We start from the raw sequence: 10905 nt of genomic DNA on the forward strand, positions 1-10905 counted from the left end.
GGCTCTTACCCGGGACATGCACAACAGAAAAGCTGAACCGCACAAGCCTCATGCGAAAGCGCTGAATACGAGGGGGCAAAGCATCTAAAGCTAATTTTCCAAACAACGTTAGGAGTGGTTTGTGGTCGGTTTCAAACAAAATTTCAAGACCGCCGCCGCGGTGGCTCAGCGGTTATGGTGCTCGGCTGCTGACCCGAAAGACGCGGGTTCGATACCGGCCGCGGCGGCTAGAATTTCTTTGGAGGAGAAATTCTAGAGGCCCGTGTACTGTGCGATGTCAGTGCACGTTAAAGAACCCCAGGTGGTCGAAATTTCCGGAGCCCTCCACTACGGCGTCTCTCATAGCCTTAGTCGCTTTGGGACGTTAAACCCCATAAACCAAACCAAACCAAAATTTCAAGACCTTTGATGCACCCTTCGAATCGTTCTGCCGCCCAAGTGATTGCCAAAGCTTCCTTCTCAATCTGAGAGTATCTGGTTCCGGCAGGCGTCAGCGAGCGTGAAGCAAATGCAACAGGTCTTTTTTCACTGTTTAGTTGAACTTGTATCAATACTGCCCCCAAACCGAACGATGACGCGTCAGCGGAAAGAATCGTAGGGTACTTTACATCATAGTTGGCCATGACGCGCGCCGAAGAGATAACGTCTTTGACGCACGAGAGCGCTTGCTCTTGGGCTGGTCCCCACGTCCATTCGGAACCCTTCAAAAGCAATTCGTAAAGGCGCCGTTTTCGAAGCCAAATCTGGTATGAATCTTGCCAGATGATTAGCCATACCGAGCAGCCGTCGAACGTCAGACACGTTAGCTGGCGTCGCCAGTTCTTTGATAGCACGAACTTTTTCAGGATCCGGCTTGATACCATCTCTACTAAGCACACAGCCAAGAAATTTTATCTCAGTTACCCCAAAAGAACACTTTTCTTTGTTTAGCGTGACGCCGGCGCTAGCGAGACGATCTAAAGTTAGACGCAGGCGCTCGTCATGTTGAGCCTTGTTGCCAAAAATGAGAACATCATCCATCAGGTTTATCACGCCTGGGATTCTTTCAAGTATCTGCGACATTTTTTTCTGAAAGATCTCGGGTGCTGACGTTATTCCAAACGGCAGTCTTTGAAAACAGTATCGCCCAACTGGCGTTATGAACGTAGTTAACAACTGGCTTTCAGGCGACAACTTAATTTGAAAGAAGCCAGAGTTGGCGTCCAACTTTGAAAACACAGAGGCACCACTTAAAATACCGAGGCTATCATCCACTGTCGGCATGACATAGCGCCGCGAAGTACACTTTTGTTTAACTGCGTCAAGTCAACACAAATACGAACCGCTCCCGATGGTTTGAGTACTGGCACAATTCCTGCACACCATTCTGTTGGTTCATCTACTTTGCGGATCACGCTATCTCACGCCATACGCTCAAGCTCCTGCTTAACTCGGTCACGCGAAGGTAAGGCTATGCGACGCGCAACATGAATTGCAAAAGGTATCGAGTTCGGTTTTAGTCTAATTTTCTATTCTCTTTTTATCGCTCCCAGACCACTGAAAAGCTGCGGGTAGGAAGCTTCGACTGCTGTTGCGCTACTGACAGAGTTCGCGAATTTAATAACTTCGAGAGCCTCAAGCGCTGGGAGACCCAAAAGTACGGAGCGTAATGGTGAGAACACGTACACGATTTGCTGGACAGTGTTTTGTTTGCACTGGATAGTGGCATGAAACTTTCCCAAAACATTCAGTGGCTCATTCGACGGGCCTGTTAGGATTAGGTCGTACTTTTCTAGCCTGGTAGGCAAACCGGCAAACGTTGAGGGCACAACGGAAACTTCGGCACCGGAATCTACTTTAGCGAACACCGGAGTGCCGTTAATGACGACCTGTACATAACGAGAATTAGAGTACTCCCCGTTCACCGCGCCAACGAAGTATGCCCCTTTGTCCATTGTACCTTCTTTCCATCACGTGCAGCCTTTTTCCGACATACAGCTGCAAAGTGTCCGGAACAACCGCAGTAGTTGCATTTCGCTGCTTTTGCCGGGCACGAGGCTCTGGGGTGCGCTCCTTGACCGCAGTTGGGGCATGACCCGGGGGTGCCTGGTCGGTAGGACTGGACTCTGGAGCGCGTACCTAGCATTCCAGGTGAACACTTCTTTGACGAGCTGCCCGAGTGCTGTCCTGAGGAAGATTTTCCTGGCTGCCCTTGCTTGCTGACCCAGTCAAGATTGCCGGTCGCCGCTACCAAGGGTTCGTCGTCGGTTTCTCGCAGTTGCTGCTGCTGTCGTTGGACGGTCTCCTTTAAGCGCGCTTTTGCAAAAGCGCTCGCGAGAGTCAAATCCGCATCCATTTAAAGCGACTCAGAGAGCTTAGCATCCCTGAGGCAGACCACGAACCTGTCGCGAATCATGCGCTCTTTTTGCTTGTAGTCGCACCAGTCCGTCAGCGTGTGCAACGCGGTAACGAATTGGTCGACTGACTGTAGAGGTTGTTGAGTGCGACGGTGAAAGCACGCGCTCTCATAAACAAGGTTCCTTGCAGCGACGAAGTGCTTGTAGAACTTCTTTTTGACGACTTCGTATTGCTTTTGTTCTTCTTCGGGTAATGAAAAAGTAAAGATTTCTCTTGCTTGCCTGCCCATCGTATAAAGTTGAGTCCGGACCTGCGCTTCTTCACTCCGCTCATTTAGGCCCGAGGCGAAGCGGCAGTCATCAAAGAGTTGGATCCAAGAAGGCCATTCGGACGTCCGGTCGAAGTCAAACCTTGGCGGAGCTGGAACCGCGAACACGCCGTGAACGGGCTTGACTGCCTTGTCCTTTGATATGGCGCCGGTTGACGAAGTTAAGGCGACGCCCCTCAAATGACAGAGGATCCCACCACTTCTGACACCATGGGGAGATAAGGCCCTTGCCGGACGCCGAGCGCGGCCGGGCAGCGGGCAGGAAGGAACTGACACTGGCCCCGATACCGGCACGATAACAACAAGCCTTCATTTCACGCAAGCAGCATCTTTATATAGCAAGCACTCATGTGACAAGTGACGTCACGGACAGACAACGCTTCAGGCATCCGATAACGCAGACACATGACACGCGGCACAGGCGCTATCAGCACAGAGCCCTTGCTCGCCCGATGAGGTTCTCTAATTCCTCCATCGTAGACACACTCTCAGCTGGGACAGCGCACGCTATCTCACTTGAACGCTATGCCTCGCGGTCAAGGCCAATCGTGGTCAGCAAGTCCTCGCCAATCATAGGCGCCGGGCCGGGACATGCCTGCGAACAACCGGTGCTGTGGCCACCTCGCCTGCAGAAGAAAACAGAATAGTAAGGCATGCACGAACTTTGTGACAGACGCACGCCACCCAAGACCATATTTTATGGGAATGCGCTAGATAAAACCTCCTCCTCCGACACTCTTGCCAGCTCCCTGAGCGGAGAAATGGGACAGGCTCTTGGCCAGTTCGAGAAAAACAACGCAACTGGCCGTCATCACGCGAGCTTAAGAGGTCGCCCCCGACTGGAGGCCACACTGTACTAGCCCCAGCTGCAACTAATGCCTTCCATTTTGTGGCAACAAAGTTGTAACCACCCGCCAGTTCCCTTCGCGTGTGCAGAGGCAGTAGCGTCGCGCGTGGGTGTTAGTGACGTGAAGACAGAGCGGCCTAGCACAGCGCAAGACTGGAAGGGGCCGACCAGGTGCTGCAGGAGGGGACGCAAGCGCCCCACTACGAGAAAAGCGACCAGCTCGTAATCCGTGTTGAGCAAGGTAATCGGCTGCCATGCCGCAGGACACGATGACGTCACTCCCTGCTTCGACATCAGTACGATGCAACCCTTGGCAAAAGAAGCCGGTTTAATACCTTCATCGTGAAAGGTGTTGGCTACCCTGGTGAGAAGATCGCCTAAGACTTCAAAGAAAGTTTGGTATAACCCGGCGACCAGTCCATCTGGCCCCGGCGCAGACGTGTGGTTCATAGCACACAAGGCGCAAAAAACTTCCTCCTTGTGCCTTGTTTTCTGAGCTCTGCTGCTCGTCGGGTGGGTGTGGAAGGGAACCACAGAAGGCAGCGACGTCCTCCCGGAAACTGCGCCGCTCACACAGGCCCTGCGATGTGAAGACGCTCGCGAAGCGGTCGCGTCGCGAAAAACGCTTTCAATTTCGCGAGGCTTATCGGAGACCGCGCCTTCCGGCATGGTGACGCTCTCGATGCGGGAAGCCTGCTCGTTCCTATGCCGCCTTCTGCTAGCATGCCTTAGGTCAGTGGAATCCTCTGACGGCAACTGCAAGTGCGCCGCGTTACGGGAGGCCTGGGACCCTCGATGATGCGCTGATAGCGGATGCGCAGGGTTTCTAGGTGCTACCGCATCGCAAATGTCAATTCTCGCGTCTGTTTGACAATGCGAGTGTGACGCAGCACGTCTTGAGCGCAGCAGTGTTCCACCTGCGTCATTCCCTGCCTACGCGAACGAGAATGTCGCACCATTGCGTCTTGAGGTCATCCCAAACTACCAGGCGCACCTCATCGATACCTGCAGTGCAGCGTTGCCGCTTTGGTCAGTCGGGTTTTCCCAGTTCTGAACTCAACATTTACGTTTTTTTCCCGCAAAATATTTCTTTTCCAAAAAGAGTAACTTGAGAGTGAATGCCACCAAGGAAACCAACAGAAAAAAATTGGTCCGATGAAGTAAAATACAAAGCCCTTGAATTATGAACATCATAGACACAGCTTTTCGCAGCAGCTTCCACCTCCATAGCACAGCTTTCTCTGCAGACTCAACCCTCGGACAAAAACCTGTTGCCTTGCGCTTTATTGTTTCGTCATCGTCATTTTGTCTCGATAAGTTTTGAGACAAATTTGGCGCATGCACGACTTGACTTTAGGTGGTTCAAATTAAAAGGTATATTTTTCCGCGTGCCCGAAAAATATCTCGCAGCACGGTCTAAACGACGCTTTTTTTCATGGCTTGTTGCAGAGGTACCGTCTTTGTCAGAAGTAACCAGGCTGCCTAAAGGCTGCGGGAGCAGGCGAGCGGCCGTGCGGCGGCGTTGCGCTCGCTGTCGCTGGCCGGCGCTCCGAGGGTGCAGCAGCTGACGTAACTTTGCACCCTCACCCTCGTTTCTTAGATATGATAAAACTAGGCGGGTAATATGTGCGCGCTGCGCTTTCGCGTGTTCGGAGCGTGGTTGCGTCGACCGAGGGCGCACTGCACAGCAGCGGTGCTCTTCTTTTGTTACGGGCAACCGCGCTGAAGTGGATGCCTCGCGTTTTTCGCTGTATAATTATGCCTGCTTATTTTCTCTGCACCATAGCTGAAACCGATTAAAAATATCATTTTTTCTGCTAGTTTTGACGCGTCTAAATTAAAGCAGGGTAACGGACCTGGAAATTTAAATGCGCTTTTTCCGGGTTGCGTTGCATACTGCCTCTTTATGCTGCTTGAGGGCACGCATACGGGGAAGCTTTTTAAAAGCCTTTGGCGGTTTTCGAGGCCCTTTATCTGTTTTTTTTAAACTGCAAATCGTTTCTATTAGCCCCCTGGTTACTATGCCTATAATTTAGTGCACTGCTTCATTGTAATAATTTGTTGCATTTGCTTGTGGCAAATTGTTTTTTAAGAAATGAACTGTGATGAAGCCTCTCACGTGCAGCCTGTACGCACACGTAACGAAAGACGAGCACCGCTGCTATACAGTGCGCCCTCGGTCGGCGCAACCATGCTCCGAACACGCGAAAGCGCAGCGCGCACATCTTACGGGCCTAGTTTTATTATCTAGGAAACGAGGGTGAAGGGGCAAAGTTACGTCAGCTGCTTCGGAGCGGTCGAGCGCCGGCCAGCGACAGCGAGAGCAACGCCGCCGCACGGCCGCGCGCCTGCTCCTGGTTGGTTTTGACAAAGACGGTACCTAGGCCCGGGCGAAACAGGTGTTAGCAGCGCTCTAACGGCATCGACGAAGCCCACACGTTCCTGTTTTTGTGAGTTCACGATTCTGGCGTTAAGCAACTATAACGCCGTGATACATGACGGAAGCCAACAGTCATCGTGTGTCATCTGCGAGTTCAGGGGAGGGAACTGCGCCTTTAGGGGAGGGATGAAAGAGGTTGCGAAATGAGGTTGAACCAGCCGAAGTAGAAAGGCCCCGCCTTCTCATGTTCTGAGAACAAACTGATAGGCGTCTCTGGTATATCCTCCATTGAAATCCGGGTGCCACAGGCATTTGTATCCGTGTCGTGAGAAGTGACCTAGCGACCCCTCATCTCTGTCGATCTTACCTCCTCCACCCCTCTGCACCACTAGACCGATTAACCCACTTCCCGCCCGGGAACAAAAACCTTGACTAGCCTCTGCTGCATTGCCAAAAAGTTGTCAAGGTATCTGAATGAATTCCTGGAATCAGTGCTGCGCTCGGAGGACCCGGCCGTGCAGACGATCGCCACCGGCCGGGCTGCCAGTGTTATGGACCTTAGGAACACAAACACTTGAGTGCAGTGGGGTCGTGCGGGGACCCTGGGGCGTGCCCCGAATTGCTGTTGTAATAAAGTTTTTTCTCTCTCTCTCTCTGTGCACGAGGACGGATATCGGAAAATGATAAAGCTGCTCCCTCCCCACCTTCCCAAAAGATAATGCTGCCATGGGCGTCCCACCCCGGCCTATTGTGCAGTGCACCCATGCCGCACCCGCGATTAATTATACTCCTGGACGACTTTCTATGGTTCTGCAGCCAAGGCTAGGCAGGAAAAGAAGACGGGCCAAATTTCTGCTCCTGGTACAGATCAGGCCGCCACAATCAAAGACATTTAACTGTAAGTCTAGACATTTTCCACAGAGAACACATTTGGAACAGCAGTTTTCAGTGACACCGAAAATTTCCCATATTTTGAATGAAAACAAAATTCCTTTTTTCCTCTGTAGCTTGTTTTTCCCAAGATATGGGATATTTCCCACGACTAAGCTACACTACTGCAGTGAAGCTGGCGAACTGCGTGTGGATGTCGGGGGCGCTAATGTCATCGTACAGAAGCGATGTGTCCATCTGCCATGTTGCGGAGCTCGCTCAACGCCGAGGGGCACACCTCACGGATATCATAAGGAGAAAGTGGTCACTAAGACATTCAGCGTTCATCGGAAATGTGACCACGTCGACCGACACAAGGGCGTGGACGAGAGCGCCCTGCAATTAAAAAAGTGCTCAGCCGATTAACGCTACGGCCCCTGACGCGTGTTGCCGCTATATAGTTGGCATGCAACAAATCCCGCGTGTCGGTGGGGTGCAACTGTCGAACCAGCGTGCCGGGTTCTTTAGCATGGTAGTTGGATGCTCCTCGGCACGGGCCCTCTATGTCGCGCAGTGTCCAGCCCGCAGTTAAAGTCCCCCAACAATACATGTGGCACAGGCTCGAGAAAGTGAGATGCAATCGAGTGGAAGAAATTGGGTCGTTAGTGCACGCGTTACAGACGCGTACAGGCTCACAAACCAGATCTTCCGCCCGTCAAGCCAAAGGTCGACGACCAGCACACGGCCGTCGTGCCCAAAATACAGTGCGCGCCTACCCGGAACACCGGGTTTAAAATGACCAGACCCACGCCGCAACGCCGCGAGTCCATCACAGAAAAGAATGCTCAGCCCCAACCCGGGGACACAGATCAAGCTCCTCCAGCTCGCTGAAGAAGCCGCCGCTGCCCAAGGGATAGCGGCCGCAGTTTAAGTGGAGAGCGGCTTCGGGCTACTCCCTGTATTCACTGGTAAGAAGGTTCCAGCACCACTACTACCCACTCGTAAGCCGTCTGATTGTCTCCCGAATCTTTATGACGATAACGATGAACGCAAAACGCGCCCGTGCGCTGTGCGATCTCAGTGGAGTTTTAAGTTCCCCAGTTTGCTGAAACTACTCCGAACCCCTCCAATGTGGCGCACAGAACCGCTGCGGTGGTTCGGTGGTTACGCCACTCGGCGGCTGACCTGAAAGACGCGGGTTCGATCCAGGCTGCGGCGGTCGAATTTTGATTCAGGCGAAATTCTAGAGGCCCGTGTACTGTGCGATTTCACTGCACGTAAAACAGCACCAGGTGATTGGAATTTTCGGAGCCCTTCACTACAGAGTTCCCCATAGCCTGAGTCGCTTTGGGACGGTGCACCCCATAAACCATACGCCATAAACCAATGCGGCACGCAGTTCTCTCTTTCTTTCGCTCCCAACTTTCTTTCTAACCGCATTGCGCGCTTTAGCTGGCCGCTAGGGGGCTGGAGTGAGCGGACGCGTTTATGATCGGCTCCGCCAATTTCCGGTTCCTGTGATCAGCTAAGTCCTCTCTAGGACCCACCAAGGCCCTCAACGGATCCTGGAAGGTTCACGGACCCCAACCGCTACCATCTTTTAGATGTGCCCAATGACCTCGGTGGGCTACCTGGTGAAAATGTCTCTGGCAGCCACGCCGCTGCGCTAAGCCTCGCCTCATCGAGGCGAGTCTCGCCGGCGCGCCGCGTTCCTCACTCCCCAACAGCCATGGAGGAGCCCGTGGATGGAGAGACCTTGAACCCGTTGGACTGCCACCTTGGTGAGTGGAAAACTGTGCTCCATGCATGCCGTAATCGGACCAAAGATTAGAAACACCCGGTATCGGCGTCCGTTCAACCTAAACCAAGCGCCAGCAACGCCGGTGCGCCACCGGACGCTGCATCTGGGAACCCCCGATGCGCGTTCAAGGAGCCGCCGCAGCTCCTACGCATGACGCGCACCGTCGTCCATAGAGGTAAGCAACTCGCCGCACTGCCGGCGAGAACCATCAGAGTCGTCTTTCGCCCGCGAGGCGGCCTCTCCCTGGAGAAGATCCCGGCTAACAGTATGAGAGAAGCGTGCCGTAACTACATGAACGGCCGCATAGGTCGCGCCGCGCTCCGGCTCCTCCAGAGCGCGACCCTACCAAAAGTCACACATAGCATTTACTGGGTAACAGGGCACGCCGACATAGCGGGGAACGAACGCGCCGACGAGGTAGCTCGAGGGTACACAAGCCGAGCTTCCTCCCAATCGGAAGATCTACCCGACCGAGTCGGCCCTGCGTACTCAGACATTCTCAACTAATATAGGTACGGATCCGCTAGCCGCCGCCTCATCCTGGTCTAAATCTACTAGATCCTTAGCGAAAAATAGGATGTGCTAACAATGCATTTCAAACGTATTGTATTAATTTCATATTTGTTTCGCATTTTTTGCCCCTATGCTTAAACTGCAATACGAATGCTTTCTAAGTATACTAGGAATAATATTTTGAACGTTCTTAAAAATACGTGAAAAGTACATTTTGCCCGCTTAGCATATTTATAATGCATTAAAAATATACTAAAAATATACATTAAATACAATGGGAATAGAGTAAAAATATACATTAGAAATAGACTAAAATGTTACATTTAATACTTAACGAAAAGTCTTCTGGGCGGCTCCATGAAATGAGACGGGTTAATGCTTCAACTGCAGAACAAATTGTGCACGCGTATTTATCAATCAACAGGTGTCTGAGATTATAAGGAAACGTGACTGAATGGGAACGGCAGATATCTACACACAGCGCACCAAGACGACGACAATGACGCAGCAAACAAGACATCGTACGACAAGCGCTATGCTTGGCTTGCCTTATATATACCCACCGAGAACGACGCACTATCTTGCCCGGTGAGGCCTTTTTTTGCGCAAAGACTGTAGGCTGCCAAATTATCGCAGAAGTAACCTACTGGTCGCGTTCGAATCTGCCGCTAATCGAGAACGAAATTGCTAGTTGAAACTTGCGTGAGGCATAGGTCAGGAGTCGAACTGTCAACCAACAGATACATGGGCGTCTAAGGGCCTTGCCAGTCGAGGCCCTTTCCGCTGGCTTATTCGGGCCCAGAAGTACCCAAGGCGCTTTTGCTGGTATAACGCTATCACGTTCTCAAGCAGAAATGTTCGAATGACATTCGAGAATTAGAATGACATTCGGACTCAACGGACTCCCGCGGTGCTACACGACACTTTCCAAACGAATTCGAAAGCCTCAGTTCGTTTTCAGTGTACAGCGACGACGACGGCGGCGGTCACACTAGTCCGACAACGACAGTATCTATCACGCTCAACAACAGCATGTGATTATAGTGAAATATCTAGTTTACTATAATATGATTCTAGAAGGACATGTTTTTCAGGCCAACGACACCGACGAATCCGGTCGGCGGACGGTCAGCCTTGTCGGCGGCTGAGCGAGAGCACGGTGATGAGGCGGCGGTGTGAATATGCGGGCGCTTCTAAATGAGTGAAACGAACGGCTATATTTCACATGTGCACACCTGAAGACTCACCAGCGATAAGCGCTTGCCAAATCAATTTCAGTCGACGACGGCTCTCTTTCCTTCAGCGACGACTAGGCCCAGCGAGTCCGCAGGGTTGGATCTTTGATTGCAGCGGTTGTGAAGAGCGAATCACAAGCTTTAGCGAATGCAAATGGTCACCGGGTGTAGTTTTGGCAACAGTGACCTGAAATCAACTATTGCTTACATCGCAGGGCACGCGTACGATGAACGGGAAACGCCGGTGTGACCCAGACTGCCGAGCCGTGCTTTACGGCCAGCAGCAGTCGTCGCCGTCGCTAGCTTGTGGCACGGCCGCTCAATAGAGAGAGCGCACTGGGTGCGGCCAGGTGCGGCCCGTCGCGTCGCCCGAAAGAGCCGTATTGCGCCTAGTTCTCACCGCCACCGCTGCGGCGCCACCGCTCCGGGACGGGTCCGGGCGGAGAGGTGTGCGCAGCGGCCGAGGCAGTGCTTTCGTTTAGGCGTCCGCGCGGTAGGCGCTTTATAATTTTAGCCTTTCTGAGCTGCGTTTCACACATTATGGTGATGCCACGTGCCAGTTTGCTATTGATAGCGTGATAGCGGCATGTTGCC

At 52.5% G+C, this 10905-nt stretch overlaps 1 pseudogene; it reads right to left on the minus strand.

Moving 5' to 3' along the window:
* Positions 1-1949: 1949 nt before the first annotated feature.
* On the minus strand, positions 1950-2626 carry LOC149337357 (uncharacterized; annotated as a pseudogene).
* Between the last annotated feature and the right edge of the window lie 8279 nt (positions 2627-10905).

This window comes from Amblyomma mixtum, chromosome 7, assembly GCF_055824585.1.
Source record: "Amblyomma mixtum isolate Tamu chromosome 7, ASM5582458v1, whole genome shotgun sequence".
Taxonomy (NCBI): domain Eukaryota; kingdom Metazoa; phylum Arthropoda; class Arachnida; order Ixodida; family Ixodidae; genus Amblyomma; species Amblyomma mixtum.